This window comes from Alexandromys fortis, unplaced genomic scaffold, assembly GCF_014885135.2.
Source record: "Alexandromys fortis isolate MF-2015 unplaced genomic scaffold, M_Fortis_MF-2015_v1.1 scaffold_36, whole genome shotgun sequence".
NCBI classification, from domain to species: Eukaryota; Metazoa; Chordata; class Mammalia; order Rodentia; family Cricetidae; genus Alexandromys; species Alexandromys fortis.
In genome coordinates, this window is record NW_026067915.1 from 9,065,397 (window position 1) to 9,083,931 (window position 18,535).

At 41.7% G+C, this 18,535-nt stretch overlaps 1 protein-coding gene across 11 annotated transcripts in view; it reads right to left on the reverse strand.

The window, feature by feature from the left end:
* The window catches only part of Dag1 (dystroglycan 1), a 66,809-nt gene that overhangs the window by 21,894 nt on the left and 26,380 nt on the right, over nt 1-18,535 (reverse strand). For 4 of the 11 annotated variants that reach the window (XM_050139191.1, XM_050139188.1, XM_050139186.1 and 1 more), the window contains exon 3: nt 4,958-5,019. The exons of the other annotated variants lie outside the window; for them this stretch is intronic. The gene's annotated coding sequence lies outside the window, so the exon portion shown is untranslated. The remainder of the gene's footprint in view (nt 1-4,957; nt 5,020-18,535) is intronic. 11 annotated transcript variants of the gene reach the window in all.

Sequence of the window (18,535 nt, forward strand, 5' to 3'; positions counted from 1 at the left end):
GGTAGGAGAGAACCGATTCCCACAGTTGTCCTGTTGTGTGCCTGAATGCATGCAGCACACGTGAACACAGGGTGGGGTGGGGATTTAATTACTTAATTAAAAAACGTAGGCAGGGCATAGTGACACAGGCCCATCCCAGCACTGAGAAGGGGAGCTAGGAGGACTATAGTGTTATCTTGACTATACAGGAGTTGGAGGCCAGTTTTGTTTAATTCCTTTGAACTTTAATCTCCCATTTTCATGTGAGTATTGGGAAAACTTCGAAATGGTAATAACTAAAACCCAAATCAGAACATCTGGATCTTCTGGCCAATTTATTACACCCTATTCATCATCCTATCTCTCTGTCTACTTTCCTCCTCTGTTTCCCACTTGCCTGTCCTAACCCTGCCCCAGTTGCTGGGCTGGGGTGTGGCTCAGCAGTAAAGTTCCTGTCTAGCATGGGCAAAGCCTGTCTCAACCCTGGAAACACCAAAGGGAAAACTCAGGACTGGGCGTGCACCTAGTGGATAAACGGGGAGGGATGAGGACTTCTTATTTTTATTTTTCCTACTTTTTTCTTTAATTTAGCTCATCTACCTTCCCATCTATTAAGTCCAGTTCATCTTTTACTTTCCTAATCTGATTCTTAATTTTAAATTCTTAGTGTATATGAAAATAGCATTGATTACAAGTCACACCCTTCCCCACTAAAAGCATAAGCTCAGTCTACTATCTGTGGTCACATGACAACACGGGGTGTGTGTCTCACAGGCATGACGAAGTGCTCTGCATTTAGCAGTCAGGCAATGTCCAGGGCACAACTCCAACTACTGTGGGCTAGTTTTCCATGCTCTAGGGATAAAAAATTGGTTCTGCAACTTGGAAAAAAGTAGCCTGTATGTCTTTCTAATGCTGGTTTTCTATAAGCAAAGGTCATGCCTGCTTGCACAAGAAACCTTGTAGATTATAGCTACATATCTATATTAAGTTGTTTCCCTGGAATAATTTTTAAATGTGTGTGTGCACACTTTTTTTTTCTGAGACAGGGTTTTCTGTATAACTTGAACTCACTTTGTAGACCAGGCTGGCCTCAAATGCATAGGATCTGTCTACCTCTGCCTCCCAAATGCCAAGATTAAAGATGTGCGCCACCAGCGTCCAGCAATTTTTTTTTAAGTATTTCTTTATTGGGGAGAAAGGATGTGTGTGCCACAGCATGTATATGGAAGTCAGAAGACAACATTTCGGAGTCTCCTTCTACCACGTGGGTCTCAGGGTTCAAGATTAAACAGACTGACACCAAATACTTTTACCTATTAAACTATCTTACTAGCCATAGGGGAAAAAAATTTATACAAGCCTCAAATGCTCTCTTGGTCACTACAGAGATCCTATCCCTTCCTTCAGGGAAGCAAAACCCAAGATCAGTAAACACCAACCACTGTCATACAGAGCCTGGTGGCTACAATCTGTTAGGAGAAAGGGTGCAGTGTTCCTGGCAAGGCACCCCTGTTAACACCGCATATATATTTATACCTTCCATGACACCAGACTCAAGGCTACCTGAAAGAGTGTCTCAAAGGAGCTCACCGCTGTCTCTGTCTGGATGCCAGAAGCTATCAAAGTTCTGCCACTAAGGAATGAATGGTGGAAACAGGGACACAGTGTACACAAAGAAATCTGAGCTCTATGTACCTATGCTAGTGAAATCCAACTTCATAAAAATGGGTCCTCTCACCAATGGAACCAAATTGAAGACCCGGATATTAATCCACACACTTTTGAACATGTGATGTTTGACAAAGAAGCAAAAAATATCAAATGGAAAAAAGAAAGCATATTTAACAAATGGTGCTGGCATAACTGGATATCAACATGTAGAAGAATGAAAACAGATCCATTATCTATCACCATGTAGAAAACTCAAGTACAAATGGATCAAAGACCTCAACATAAAGTCAGCTACACTGAACCTCATAGCAGAGAAAGTGGTAAGTATACTTGAACACATTGGCACAGGAGACCACTCCCTACATAGAACCCCAACAGCACAGACACTGAGAGGAACAATTAATAAATGGAACCTCCTAAAACTGTAAAGCAAAGAACACGGTCAACAAGACAAAATGATAGCCTACAGAATGGGAAAAGATCTTCACCAACCCCATATTAGACAGAGGTCTGATCTCCAAAATATATAAAGAACTCAAGAAACTGGTCATCAAAAGAACAAATTATCCAATAAAATAATGGAGTACAGACCTAAACAGAGAACTCTCGACAGAGGAATCTAAAATGGCTGAAGGAAATGTTCAACATCCTTAGTCATCAGAGAAATGCAAATCAAAACAACTCTGAGATTCCATCTTACACCTGTAAGAATAGCCAACATCAAAAACACTGATGACAACTTATGCTGGAGAGGTTGACGGGTAAAGGGAACACTCCAGCATTGCTAGTGGGAGTACAAGTTGGTACAGCCCTTTTGGATATCAGTGTAGCAATTTCTCAGAAAATTAGGAAACAACCTTCCTCAAAACCCAGCATACAAGTTTTTGGTATATATCCAAAGGATGCTCAACTACGTTCATAGCAGCCTTGTTTGTCATAGCCAGAACCTGGAAACAACCTAAATGCCCCTCGACCAAAGGATGGATAAGGAAAATGTGGTACATTTGCACAATGGAGAACTACACAGCAGAAAAAATGACGTCATCTTGAAATTTGCAGGAAAATGGATGGAGCTAGAAAACATCATTTTGAGTGAGGTAACCCAGACCCAGAAAGACAATTAACATATGTACTCACTCATAGGTGGTTTTTAAACATAAAGCAAAGAAAACCAGCCCACAAATCACAATCCCAGAAAACCTAGATAACAATGAGGACCCTAAGAGACATATATGGATCTAATCTACATGGGAAGTAGAAAAAGACAAGATCTCTTGAGTAAATTGGGAGCATGGAGACCTTAGGAGAGGGTTGAAGGGGAGGGGAGAGGCAGGGCAAGGAGCAGAGAAAAATGTAGAGCTCAAAAACAAAAAAAATCACAAAACACACACACATACACACACACACACAAAACTATATAAATAAAAAATAATGGGTCCTCTCAGAGCCTTGACAAAAGGCCCTGGCTCTCTGAACACATGTCAACCAGCCATGGTACACAGGGGAAAAGACAGTTTGCATGGCAGCAACTTTAGACACTCCCCACCCGGAAATCAGAAAAACTTTAAAGGTATTAGAAGAACTGGAAAAGCCAGATATGGGTGGCAAAGGCCTAAAATCCCAGCAGTGAAGAAGCTGAGACATGAGGATTTCAAATCTGAGGCCAGCTTGTACAACTTGCAAACGCAAGGCCAGCAAGGTTACAACAGGGAAACTTTGCACTCAAAATGCTAAAGAAAGAAAATGTGTTGGAGGTTTGGGTGGGTGGTAGACACCTGAATTCCACTACTCACAAGGCCAGATTGAGCTACAAAAGTGTTGGTCCCTACAGAACCTGGAGAAGACAAAGCCTTCTGTGACAGCAGTGTGGGAGCAGCCACACAAGCTGCTCACAACTGCCCTAAGAGCTGCAGTAACTGGGAAAAGCCCTAACAATCAAGATACTCATCCCACCCCACTGCTGGGCCTGGCATACATCCAGCATCTAACAGCACAATGAGGCAACAATTCCACTTGAGGTAGAAGGCTATATGTAGAGGAGACTTCCTCCAAGCTCTTGGGAAGTGAGTCTCAAAATGATGAAAAAACAACCTAGAGAAATCTAGCAGACACCTTTAATCCAAAGACGGAAGTCTCAAATGGGCAGAAGTGATTTTCAGAAGTATCTACAAGATAACCCAAAATATCAAAAAATTACCTTGAAAGTAGATATTATACATCAGTTGTTAAGGATACATGGGGAATAAAATCACTATATAGTAGTTAGCAAGGACACCAGTCAGCTGAGAGAAGTGGAGGAAAGGGTCCTTCTGGTGCTTCCTATCACTGATACAGAGCCCTATTTAGATGGGACTGAAGCATGTCACCTGATGGGAGGGAGAGGTAGATACCAGCCAGTGAGGCACCAAGACCTCAGGACCCTACTCTAACTCTGTCCAAATAGCTTTAAGGGCCTGAGAAGTAGGAAGCCTTACGCCAACAGAATCCAGGCCCTGGAAAAAAGGCTCTCTAGCTACTCTGCTGCCTCCCCATGTGTAATGAATGCCCTGTGCTTATAGGAGCCCAGTGGGAATGCTTCCCACTCAAGTAAGTTCACTAAGTAAACTCACATATGGCATATTCAGCTCACAATAATCCAATCTGTTAATAAAACGTCTATCTACTTTAATCTAAAGACTCTTAAAAGAACAGTTATTAGTTTTTACTTTCTAGAAATAAAGAAGTTGTGAGATTCAACTCATTATTAACCAAATGAAATGTGGCAAAGGCAGCCAATTCTGTCAACTCCCAGGAGCTCAACAGGTATGCTACCTTAAAACAGTACTTAAGCTGTTAGACTGTTACTATCACTCTTGTAATTAAAATGAGATTTTCTTTTTAGAACACATTTAAAAGAATGAACCCCAGTGCCTTTAATTCCAGCACTCGGGAGGCAGAGGCAGGTGGATCTCTGTGATTTCAAAGCCAGTCTGGTCTACAAAGTGAGTTCCAGGACAGCCAGAGCAGATACACAGAGAGAGAGATCCTGTCTTGAAAAGGCTTTTTTGGTCCACATACTCAGAAGGTAAAATCCAGTACTGTGAGTTCAACATTAACACAAAAACCTCTGAAAAGTTAATTAGTTTAAAGCAGTTTAGCCAAAGAACTAGCGGTATCTGAACACAATACAAAGCAATAGTGTGAAATTATTTACTTGGACTCCCCATGTGAAAAAGACAGGCGGATTCTCAGCTCCCATTTTAGGAAGGCCTTCAGTACACTGTGACATTAGATAAAGGAGGTCACTTTTAGACTTTAGTCTCACCTTAGAACTACTCTTGGCTCAGGAAGCTGATGGGGTTTCTTTGCCATGGGGAGCTGGAGCGACTGTGATAAGAGAAGATTACAAGCAATAGGAACATCCAGATTCAATCAATCAGAAGCAGCCATGGTCACATAAACAGAGACTAAAAGGTAAAATATGTGGGAGAGAAAATTGCTACCTCTAAGCAGTAAGTACCACATCTATCTTGTCTATCAACAGGGAAAGCTGCTTTAAAAGCTCCTGTCACTTAGAGAATTTCTTATAAATCATCACTATCGCAGGTACCAAAGAAACCTACAGTGGACAGTGGTTTCTGCTGATGGTGGCTTGTTTTCTTTCCAATATCATAGAAAGAAAGCAAAGATCCCAACTTGTATATAAATACACACAGGTACAAACGTGTCTTAAAGGGAGAAAAATACTGTTCGAAGTCCAAAACTAAACAGATATGCTTTACTAGACCATGGTCTAAATCCAAGCTGATCTTTAACACCCTGTGTGAGAGGCTTACTGAACACTCCATATGCTCTGGTTAAATATTACTCACTACTAACTGGCAACACTTAAAAACTGTTCACATGGTGAATTTTATGGCATGTATTTTTGTTCTTTCTTTCCTGTTTTGTTGCTTGGGAGCACGGTATCATGTCCAGGCTGACCTTAAACTCACTATCCAGTGGGTGCTGGCCTTGAACTCCTGATTCTCCTGCCCCCACAGCATGTACAACTATGCCTGGCTTCTTCTTTCTTCTTTCTTCCTCCTCCTCTTTTAACAATTAAGATTTGTTTTTTGTAGGATTAACATTTGGGATTATAGCCATATCTGCAATCCCAACATTTAAGAGGTTAAAGCAGGGGACCTACTAAGAACTGAAGCCTAGCCTCAGCTATAGAGTGAGATCCTATCTCTAGAATAAATGTTTTGTTGTTGTAGACTGGGAATATAACTCAGTGGTAGAACATTTGTCTAGCTAAGTCTAATTGTCCATTTGGCTGAAGCAGGCAGAGCAGGAGGCGTAGTGGAGGTAGGTGGCCAGACTTGTATACGTAAGTGGGAATGAACCTTCAAACTCATGTGACATCTAAGAATCCAATTAAAGCAAACTACAATTATCTTAAGACAACACAACAATTAACACTTCAGCACACATTTGCTGACTACTTACCCTGTAGGACAGGTACGGGGCTTCAATTACTGAGCAGTTTTACTAAATTTCATACACTATTCAATTAAGATTTTATATGCATTACCAAATCACAAAACATAAGTGGTAACCCATTTAACTAGGTAATCACAAGCCACATAACAATGTTCTAGAGAACATCTATGATGGTGGTGATATAAAATTATAGAGAAGCTGAAAATTTCCTAAAGCCTAACCACAATACAAGGCACTATTTGAATGTTTGTGGTGACATTGGTATAAAACCTATGGGACTGTTAATCAAATAGCAGCAGAGCACAGACAATTATGTACAGTGCAGAATGTTTTTCTCTTCTAGTACAGTATATCTAATAGTAATAACTTACTAGCTTATGAATTTACTATACTTTAATATGAAGAACTGACTCCTACTTACGAATAAGGAAAATTGAAGTGGGGTACAGCTCTTAGGTAGAGTATTTGCTTAGCTTGTACAAGTCAAAGATTCAAAGACCTACTTGGAAGGGGGGAAGTTAACTGTGAAACAAAGCAGCCCTGTTGGAGACCCTTCAGGAAGCAGCCTGCTAGGAAAAACAAAAAACAAAACTATATGTAAATGTATCACCTAGGTTTCCATATGGCATTCGTATAACAGAACTGTCTATCACATTCTCAGCCTATACCCTCACCATGAAACAATGCATGATCATACTTTTCTAAGTAGGTGCTTACTGGAAACTAAAAATTGCTTTCTAGCTTTCCAAACTCCACCCAATTATAATAACCCCCACCTCAACTCAATACAGAGTAGCACTATCCAGAGAGCAAGATCACCAACGTCTGTTGAGAGTCAAGGTTGAAGATGAGACTGCCCTGAGAAAAAAAGAAGAGGAGGTCCAGTGCAAAAGTGTGGCCTCGTGGATTCTAATGTTGCTCTCTCCCCAACAGTATATACGCCAGGTGGGGACTTATCAGAAGTCTGCAAAGGGAAAGGGCTTCCCTTCCATTCCATTCCCCAAATGATCTACTATGAAGAACGGCAATGACCACTTGACTTCACTTTCAAGTTAAAAGCTAAGCTTCCTGGGTTGTTTGGTTGTTTCTCCCATTGTAATACAAACTAAAGGCCATTACTCTAAATGAATACTAACCTGACTTCAATGAACTGAATTTAGAAAACTGTTCTGGTTACTGGCTTTTCTGACCTAACTGACTAATCACACAGACCTGAGAAAATAAAATGTCAGCATGGCCATCACTCCCAAATCACCGCCCCATTCTTCCTCCACATACCAACACATACTCCCACAGATCATTAGCTGCAATTTTTGACCCTGCCAGTAGTCCTGATGCAGGCTTGGACCTCAGAAGGGCAATGCCTCAGCATCAAAAAGGATGTCACAGACTCTGTGACTGAGAATTCATGGACACCTGCTCTAAGATGCCACAGTACCAACTGCTTAAACAAATACTTCAACCATGAATGCTTAAAGCTGTGACAACTGCTTGAGCTACCTTCTTTTTTGAACATTCTTAAAGTGTGACAATCATAAACATTTTTTTCATTCCAGAAACAGTCAGATCAACACATCTTGTTTATAAACCAACCAAATAAAACTAGCATCCACTGTCTTTGCCCAGGGAATTTCCTGCTAGAATTCCTCCCCACCCACAAACAGTTTGATTTAACCAGCTCTTTTACTTGCTTCAGACTTATCACGGCTGCAATTTCTGAATAAGCACTAACTTTTCTATATTAGGTTCATACTTCCAAAAGGCAAAACAAAACAGCCAAAAACAGTCTTAAAGACTCTGGGGATCCCTGTTTTGCAAATCTCTGTCACTATGGCTAGATGTTGAAATGGTGGTCAGGCCAATGCCAAAAAGGAGGACATCTGGCCTCAAAGTCAGGCTAGCCTAGAAAAGTACCGAACAACACAGCTTCTAGTAAACTATAGAAGGCAAAGATTCCCAGGTCAGGTCCTATCAGCTCTCAAACTGGTATGTCTTCCTCAGTAGAAGATGCTGTGTAGCTTATTAGGAGCCAACAATAGCACAGACCTACAGAAGTGTTTGTTCAGTGTAGGTACTTCTATACCAAGCAAGATCCACACGCTGTTATGGCTTGAACCTAAAACATCCCCCAAAGGCTCACTGTGTCAGCTGTCTGGTTGTCAGCTGATGGGTATAAGGAAATGATTAGATCAGGAGGGCTCAGACCTGATAAAAAATTAACCCACTGTTGAATTCATACCCTGATGGTATGACTGGGAGGCAGTACAAACAAGGAGGCAGGCCTGTTTATAGAGGGTATGCTCTGAATGAATAGGTCACATTCCTGGTCTTCTACAGTACTCTGTTGCTGCTCTTTCCCTACAGTAATTTTCCAGCCTCCTATCCAAGGGAACACGGACGGAGACTTCTAAAGGTGTGAGTCTACTCCTTTTCACTGTTTTCAAGCATTTGTCACAGCAACACAAGTCTGACTAACGTGAACATCCAACTGCTTCCCTCTTTAAAGTTCTGTTTTGTTATTTGGTTTTGCGGGGTTTTGGGGGGGGAGAGGATGCTTAGAGACAGGGTTTCTCTGTGTAGCCTTGCTATCCTGGAATTTATACTATAGACCAGACTGGCCTTGAACTCAGATCTGCCTTGCCTCTGTTTCTGGAGTGCCAGAATTAAAGTACCACCACCTGATAGCCTTCTTAAAGTTCTAAAAGACCTCTAGCTGCTGTCGGCCACACTAGATTTACACCCAGGTTAACATTAAAATAATATATAAAATAAAATCTAAAAATCACTGAAGGCAGTCGTAGCATAAAGGGGAAAATTCTGTACTTTAGTAATTAAAAACCTAATCATGCACTTTAGAATTCAAAAATTAAAAACTCAAGGCAACAACAGCTGGATGGTGGTGGCACATATCTTTATCAGCACTTGGGAGGCAGAGGCAGACAGATCTCTGTGAGTTTGAGGCCAGCCTGATCTACAGAGCAAGTACCTGGACAGGCTCCAAAAACTATAGAAACCCTGTCAAAAAAAAAAAAAAAAAAAAAAACAAATCAAAAATATACACCTTTAATCTCAGCACTGCGCTCCAGAGATAAAGAAAGATGAATCTCTAAATTTGAGGCCCACTAGGTCCACAAGTGAATTTCACCAGGTCAGCCAGGGCTACACAGTGAGACTGCCTCAAAACAAAGTAACAACAAAGTCACTTCAAAAATGCTAAAGGAGGGCTGGAGAGATGGCTCAGTGGTTAAGAGTATTGCCTGCTCTTCCAAAGGTCCTGAGTTCAATTCCCAGCAACCACATGGTGGCTCACAACCATCTGTAATGAGATCTGGCGCCCTCTTCTGGCCTGCAGACATACACACAGACAGAATATTGTATACATAATAAATAAAAAAAATGCTAAAGGAATGGAAACTACACGAGATTTGTCTATCAAGGATACAGCTGTGATTCACACACCCCAATTAGTTTGCAGCGGCAACTACAGAACAGTTTTCAGAGGTGTCCCAATCTGTTGTGGCATGGGAGGGAGATGTGTGTGCTGTTTACTTCTTCCAAATAGTCTTGGAGTCTTCTGGATGTCTCAGCTGGGTCACTGTTAGACATGGGTGGAGACTCATAATCAAGACATAAGAGTCTTACCAGGCCCAGCCTAATTCTCTGGGTATTTTATCTGCACTCCTCACTGAATCTTTAGTTGGCTTTGGGATGGAATACTCGAGTTCAAACTTAGGGCCTTGTATAAGGCATGCAAGCACTTTCTTGCTAAGCTACATCCTTTGCCCCATTTTATTTTTATTTTGAAACACAATCTTGCTAATTTACCCAGGCTGGCCTAGAATTGATATTCCTATCTTGACGTCCTATTTTAGCCTAAGTATTTAGTCTAAGTGTGTATTACCAAGCCTACTTCAACTGGCTTTTAGGTGTAGCACACAGGTATCCTGAAGATTTTATTTACGTGTGTGTGTGTGTGTGTGTTTGAGAAAAAACTAAAGGCCGGAAGCTAGGTTTGATGCTGCATGGGAGATGAAGGCAGAAGGATCAGAATTCTGTTCAAAGTCACCCTTTGCTACATATTAAGTATTGAAGACAACCTGTGATCAGCACTTTTATTAAAAAAAAAATGCTTCTTCAGAGTCGATTTTCTTGTCAAAAAAGAAAGCAAGAGCCCAGACTTCTGTCAGCCTTAGAGCACAACCTGTTACATTCCAGACACTCAGGAGGAAGCCAGACACCTCTGAAACAAGAAACTAAACATTTACCAGTTACCAAAAGATCAGACAAGGAGTGTCTTTTTTAAAAACTAAGTTCCTTCAATAAATTAATAATCCACAAAGATACCTCAGAAAGTCACTTGAGACTTCTGCCAAGAGGATACACACAAAAGAGCTAAGCAGTAAAAGAAAGCAAGTATTGAGTTTGCAAACCTATTTCTCACATTACCTCTAACCCATCCAGGGATCTAAAGCATAATTTGCTCTTAAAGACTGATTATCAAATGTTAGTTGTTTGGTTTCTCTGTTCTGTCTGATGTTTTCAGGTGTTTGAACCCAAGATCTCACACTATACTACATAAAAGTTTCACCACTGAGTTATACTTTTTGCCCCTACACATTAAACTTGACAATGATCATGTAGCCACAAACAACAAACCTCCAAACTCCACAAGCATCTAAGACGGCACTCAAATAGAATTCATATACGCCTGTGTTCATCACTTTCTCATGACTCATGCCTCACCTGTGTGACGCCTCAGGACAAGCACAGAGGCTAGGCACAAATTCTCTGAATCGGTAATACAAATTTACTTTACTTAATAAAGGTGAGACAACAGATATTAAAACACTTCTTAAAAACACAAGGTATCTGGGAGGTGGTGGCATGCTCCTTTAAACCCAGCAGTCAGAAGACAGAGGCAGATGGATCTCTGCAAGTTCAAGACTAGCCGGGTCTAGAGAGTGAGTTCCAGGACAATCAGGGTTATACAGAGAAACCCTGTCTCAAAAGAGCAAAAACAAAACAAAAGATGAGAGAGAGGGAGGGAGGGAGGGAAGGAGGGAGAGAGGGAGGGAAGGAGGGAGGGAGGGAGGGAGGGAGGATATATGGCTGGCTTCTCACATCCTGCTCTGCATTCTACTTGCACACAAGCAGGGCCATCACATTTCTGCCCAACTCAGAACACTGCACCCATGGGTTCTACTTTTCTTCAGGGCTAAGCTTCATGGTTCTCCTGAAAGATCACTTTTCCTTCACTTCTCTATTCGTATTTCTCCTATCCCGAAATCCCTACCATTACTGAATAATAAATACTCCACAGCAAGCTTTAGTGAACACAGTCAGAGCTGTTCCTACAACACAATTAGGCTCCACTTCACCTAGAGTGCTCATTCCTAGAACATCTGCCCTTGAACAAAACTGTCTTTCTGCAAAGTGAGTGCTCAATAACTATTTGGTTGATGGCTGAATATATACTGACATTTTTCCTCATAGGGCTCCATACCAAAATTCACCCCTGTCCTTTGTTTCTCCATTTCCTGTGTTGGAGATCAGCATTCGTCTTACGAGGACAGTCACCAAAGAAACTAGTGGTTTTGGTGGCCTTAAGAGGTGCATGAATCAGAAAAGAGGTTGCATTCATCTTTCAAGAAACTCTCAACTAATGGACAGTATGTTCTGTTTTTTTTTTTTTTGTTTTTTAGAACTGGCTGTTGTCTGTGGGGGTGAGGTGAAGAGATGCCTTGTGCTGGGCAAATGCTCTGTCACCAAGCAAGCACAGCTAAGCTCTTACTTCAACCAAGGACAAAGCTTCTTCTAAGCTTAGAGCAAGACTCTAAAACCTGCCACACAGTGGAAGCAGCTGGGCAGAAGCTTTATAAGCAGCTCCCAGGATCACACTCAAGACTGTGACGCTCTGACTAGGTGTCACAGCTCTCAACAGTTGAAATCCCACTTTAAAGACAGGACCTCAGAAAGAGAAACAAGTTAGACAGAGACCACATAGCGAGCGAGCACTGAGAAATCCAAACTGGACAAACTAAAGAAACACAGAGGAAGCCGGGCGGTGGTGGCGCATGCCTTTAATCCCAGCACTTGGGAGGCAGAGGCAGGCGGATCTCTGTGAGTTCGAAACCAGCCTGGTCTACAAGAGCTAGTTCCAGGACAGGCTCCAAAACCACAGAGAAACCCTGTCTCGAAAAAAAAAAAAAAAAAAAAAAAAAAAAAAAAAAAAAAAGAAACAGAGGAGCCAAACACAGCAGACACTGTTATGGCAGCACTCAGAAGGCTGAGACATATGGACCCCAAGTTTGAGGTCAGCCTGAATCTTACAAAGACTAGCTTTTTTTTTTAAAGGTTTTTTATTTATGTGTCTGTGTGTATGTATACACCATACATGCTTGTGTGTCTGCAACAACCAATCAGGTCACTGGATCCTCCTGGAGCTGGAGTTAGAAGTGGTTTTAAGTTGCCTGACATTGGTACTGGTGCCCTTTCACATATCCTGATACCTGATATTTACATTACAGTTCATAACAGTAGCAAAATTAGTTATAAAGTAGCAACAAAACTAATTTTATGGTTGGGAGCCAACATAACAGGAGGAACTGTATTAAACAGTCACAGGAAGGTTGAGAACCACTGCTCTAGCCCCAAATAACAGCTTTCTAAAACCAAAAACAAGCTGAGGACAGTGGTGCACACCTTTAATCCCAGTACTCCAGAAGCCAAAGTAGGTGTATAGCTATGAGTCTGAGGCCAGCCTGGCCCAGGACAGCCAAAGATATCATAATGAGACAACAAAAATAACAAAACAAATAAGCAAGCGAACAAAAAAAAAACTAGCCTGCATAATTAGACAAAAATTACTTTTCCTCATACTGCTAGAAGTAGTGACATACTTAATCCCATCATTTTAAAAGCAAAGACACTGTAAGAATGAGGTTCACTGGACCAGTGTGTGGCCTTTTAAATCAGAGTATTCCCTTTATGTTTATATATTTGAATGATCAGACTGTTTGAGGAAGGATTAGGAGGTGTGGCCTTGTTGAAGGATGTTTAAACTCTGAGGTTTCAAAAGCTCACACAAGGCCCAATCTTGTTCACTGCCTCCTGCCTGTGTATCAGATGTAAGCTCTCAGCTACTGTTCCACCGCCATGAGCACCTGCCTGATGCCTTGCTCCTTGACATGATGGCAATGGATTCAACCTCTGAAACTGTAAGCAAGCCCCCATAAATGCTTTCTTCTATAAGTTGCCTTGGTCATGGTGTCTTTTCACAGCAATAGAAAATTAACTAAAAGAGAGTAAGACTCTACCTCTGAAAGACAAACAACCAAGCCCCCTTTTGGATATTGGGTCTTCCTTCTACCTCTCTGACCATACAGCCTTTCCTTAGGGCAGCAATCAAGTCCCTTCTTCCACCAAGATTTAGTAGCCTGGATTCAAATACCTGAAGGTACTGCCTAAGCCAGCTTTCTCATTATTCTAAACATCACAGGGCCACTGTCAGAACAGACATTCATCTGGCACCTGTGCAGACTAAGTGCTCCACTGCTTGTTCCAAAGACTGGTTCACCCTGCACTCAACAGCTACAATGAGGAATATTATGTTCTGGATGTGACATTAAGATTGGCATGAGACCCAAGATCCTCCTAGCCACCCTGCTGAACAGCTAATGTCTCCTATATAACATTAAGAACTGGAGGCTGGAGAGATGGCTCAGTGGTTAAGAGCACTGGCTGCTCTTCCAGAGGTCCTGAGTTCGATTCCCAGCAACCACATGGTGGCTGACAACCATCTGTAATGAGATCTGGCACCCTCCTCTGGCGTGCAGGCATACATGGAGGCAGAATGTTGTATACTTAATAAATAAATAAAATCTTTAAAAAAAAAAAAAAAAAAAAAAGAACTAAGCTCCACAGCAGGGGGCAGAGTCGGACTTAAAGTCCAGTTCCCTAAGTAAACTTGCTAGAGCCACCACTGATATCACATGGGCCCAGCAACTCACAACTGCTACAGCATCTGTTAAGTAGGTTGTTTTTAATCCTAAACTCGTCACTTACCCATGTAGATTTCAGTCTCCTAAATGCTGCTTCCTCAGGAAACCTCCAATAGGGTTCTCCATTATCTAACTCCTTTCTTTCCTTTTTTTTTTTTTTGGGGGGGGGGTAGTTAAGAGACAGGATTTCTCTGTAGCTTTGGAGCCTGTCCTGGAACTAGCTCTTGTAGACCAGAATGGCCTGGAACTCACAGAGATCCGCCTGCCTCTGCCTCCCAAGTGCTGGGATTAAAGGTGTGCACCACCAGTGCTTGGCCATAACTCCTTTCTTTTTTCATAGAATTATCAGAATAGTCACAGCAGTGGCCAGATCTGATCTGTTCATATAATCTAATGATGACACTGTAAAAGTACAGGTGAGACACATAATACTGGTACCTACCTCAAAAAGAATTGTATCCCCACATGCATGTCACGATATATGTACAAACACACATACATAATAAATGTATAAACGAAGCCAGGCAGTAGTGGCACACACCTTTAATTCTAGCACTCGGGAGGCAGAGGCAGGTGGATCTCTGTGATTTGAGGCCAGCCTGGCCTATAAGAGCTAGTACCAGGACAGGCTACAAAACTATAGAAAAACCCTGTCTCAAAAAAACAACAACAACAACAAAAAAAAAAGAGGATCAGAATTCAGTTCCCTGCACCTATGTGAGTAGATTCACAACTGTGGGCAACTCCAGCTCGAGGATCCATGTGGCCTCCATTAGCACCTGAGTACACATGCACGCACATACACACGCACACACACAAAAAGAAAATTTTAAAAATAAAATTTAGGTATAGTGATATATCTCTGTAATACCGACATATAGGAGGTTGAGACAAGGCTAGGATACATAATAAAGCCTTGTCCCAAACTATTTAAAAGTTATTATTTCCTGACTTTAACTGCTATGTGCAGCTAACAGAAAAAAACTATTCTCATTCTTAGAAAATATGTAATTAGGTACTTTAGGAATAAAGAGGCATGTCTCCCATTTACTCACAAAATGACTTTTTTTTTTCAGAAAAAAAAATGACTTTTTTTTTCAGAAAAAAAAATGACTTTTTTTTTCAGAAAAAAAAAGTCCAGGTAGAAAAGAGAGAATGAAGTCACTGAGATGTCAGAAGCCAGACACCAAGCCTGATGACCTTAATACCTGGAACCCATACAATAGGAGAGAACTGATCCCCAAAAGTGCACAAAAATAAGTTTAAATGGGACTGGAAAGATGGCTCAGCAGTAAAGAGTAAATGCTGCTTCCAGAAAATCCAGGTTGGTTTCCCAGTGCCCAATGTGGTGATCTGAGTAAGAATGGCCTCCATAGGTTTATCTATTTGAATTCTTAGTCACTACAGAATAGCACTATTAGAAAGGATTAGAAGGATTGGGGGAGCCTTATTGGAGGAAGTATGATAGGCCAGTCATGCCTCCCTCTCCCTCTCTCTGCCTACTCTCAGGATGCAGCATGCGACTATGGAGACTAAACCTCCAAAACTGTAAGCAAGCCCCCAACTAAATGCTTTATTTTCTAAGAGTTGCTTTGATCATGGTGTCTCTTTACAATAATAGAATAGTGACTAAGACAACCATGGAGGCTAACAACTATCAGTAACTCCATTTCCTGAGAAATCTATACTATCTTCTGGTCTCTACAGGCATACACCTGGTTCACAGATACAAATACAGACAATACAGCCAAACAAACATAAAAATCAATTATTAAAAAAACTAATCATAGGGCTGGAGAGATGGCTCAGAGGTTAAGAGCATTGCCTGCTCTTCCAAAGGTCCTGAGTTCAATTCCCAGCAACCACACGGTGGCTCACAACCATCTGGAAAGAGGTCTGGCGCCTTCTTCTGGCCTTCAGGCATACACACAGAATATTGTATACATAATAAATAAATATTTAAAAAAAAGAAAAAACTAATCATAAACCAGGTGTGATGGCACATGCCTTTAATTCTAGCATTTGGGAGGCAGAGGGTTGGAGGATCTCTGAGTTTGAGGCCAGCTTGATCTACAAAGTGAGTTCCAGGACAACCAGGAAAATCCTGTCTCCCAAAAAAAAAAAAATCAAACAAAACACAGGTTTCCTTTCCTGGACAAAGCTAAGGGTGGGGCTAGGTTTTTGCAGTCAGCCTCCACATCTAAAGTGCAGTCTGTTATGGTTTTGGTCCTTTTAAGAGATCTAATCTGCTTTTTATTATAAGGAAGACCTGGGAATGTTATGGTATTGGTCCCTTTAAGAGACAACCCACGCCCACTCCCTCCCCCATCCGCTGAGGCAGGCTGATCTTCAGCTTCCGGCCTGAGTTCGCTCTCTTTTCCATCTTCCTCTCCGAGAGGCAGCTTCGCTTCTGCCTCTCTCCCCACTTCTCTGCTTCCCCCTTCTCTGTCTCTGTCTCCTCTCCTCTCCTCTCCCCTCCCCTCCCCTTCCCCCCCCCTCTCTCTCTCCCCTTCTCCCTTCTCCCTCCATAACCCCCTGAATAAACATTCAACTTCACCCTGCATGTCCTGTCTATCCATGTTTNCTTTTCCATCTTCCTCTCCGAGAGGCAGCTTCGCTTCTGCCTCTCTCCCCACTTCTCTGCTTCCCCCTTCTCTGTCTCTGTCTCCTCTCCTCTCCTCTCCCCTCCCCTCCCCTTCCCCCCCCCTCTCTCTCTCCCCTTCTCCCTTCTCCCTCCATAACCCCCTGAATAAACATTCAACTTCACCCTGCATGTCCTGTCTATCCATGTTTCTGTCTTCTGCCCGCCTACCATGTGTCTCCCTGCCTGGAACCAGCCATTGCTCAGGGACCAGCAGCCGTCTCTGCCTGGGGCCCACTGTCTGCCGCCACATGGCCCGCCACCACTGCTCAGGCCACCGCTCTGGGACTGGCATTTTTTAAAAAAGAACAACACAGTCTCCACACAAAACAAGTATGTCTCTTTTTATACATCATTATTTTTTGAGACAGTGTTCCAGGCTGGCCTCAAGTTCTCAAGAATCCTTTTGCCTGAATGTCTCATATAGTGGGATTACAAGAGAACAAGACCAAACCAGTTTTTTTAAAAATACTTTAGTTTTAGTTTTTTTTTTTTTAAAGTCTTACTATGTAGACCTGGCTGGCCTCAAACTCGGAGATCTCTGCCTGAGTTCTGGTATTAAAGGCATGTGCCGCCTTGCCTGGCTTTTAGTATTATTCTCAAAGCTCAGTCATATACTTCGTAACTATTCCTTTGCATATACGCAAACATTGCATACAAAAACCCAGATAATTATCACTTCCTCACTTGCTCCAGCAATATGCACACAAATTCAAGTGTTTAAGCACCTTGCACATTTTTTCAAGAACATACACATTCTTGCATTCTTCTATAAAGATATCTGAAGATAAAAATCTTAGATATGGGACTGACAGATTTTGACAAAATGTCTTTCAATTCATATTCCAACCTAAGGATTTAAGTTATTTTTCCCTTACTTTTACTGGTATTGAGTTACTGTCAAACACTTCATTAATAATTTGAACAGAAAAAGGAGAGAAAAATGGAGCAAGTTGAATAGCTTGAGAAAGAATTTGGCCCTTCTCATATTGCTTGATTAAAAAGCATGTGCCATAAAAAAAAAGTCCCATAAATTCAGGCTGGGAGTAATGGGTCTGAAATAGCTAGTTCTAAGACTATAGGAGGGTCAATTTCTAGACAACTAATGAATCAAAACATGGAACTGTTTTTTCTAGCCAAACTTGACTTCCTCAAAGGAAAATTCCTATGGAGAATTATGAGCTGATTAATTACTCCAAACAATAACATTTCTGTGGAGCTCTTTGCTTCTGGGTTTGCTTCCTTCCCTGTGTTGTATCCTCCAAGCCAGCCTGAAAAACTGAGATGCCTCACAGTCCAACCCCCAGAACAACTCCGAGCTGAGGGCATGAGGAACAGGCACAGAAGAGAAAGGCCAGAGACTGCTTCTGGGCTCTCACACCTACTCTTCATACTGTAGACTCATTTGCTCTACAAAACAGCCCCTTTACTAAAGCCTTTCCAAACTTCTAAGTCTACTGTGTGCTGACCTCCAAATGACAGGCAAGCTCTACAAGAATGTGAGATGCCAGCTTTCCCAGAAACTGCACACTCCAGAGTGTGGGACACTGGGAGAGAACCTTCTGTCTTAGGCCAGGACACACAGAAGTATCTACTAGTCCACTCCCACTCCTGGGCTTTCCTTCTGATCTGCATAACTTTTGTACATGAGCAACTAACCCAAGAAACTGGTGCCCAAAATAGTTTTGACATTCCCACCATCAAAGTACAAAAATATGTCATGCTCACATGTATGGTTTATTCGTATTGTTAACTGTAAATTAATTATGCTTATTTA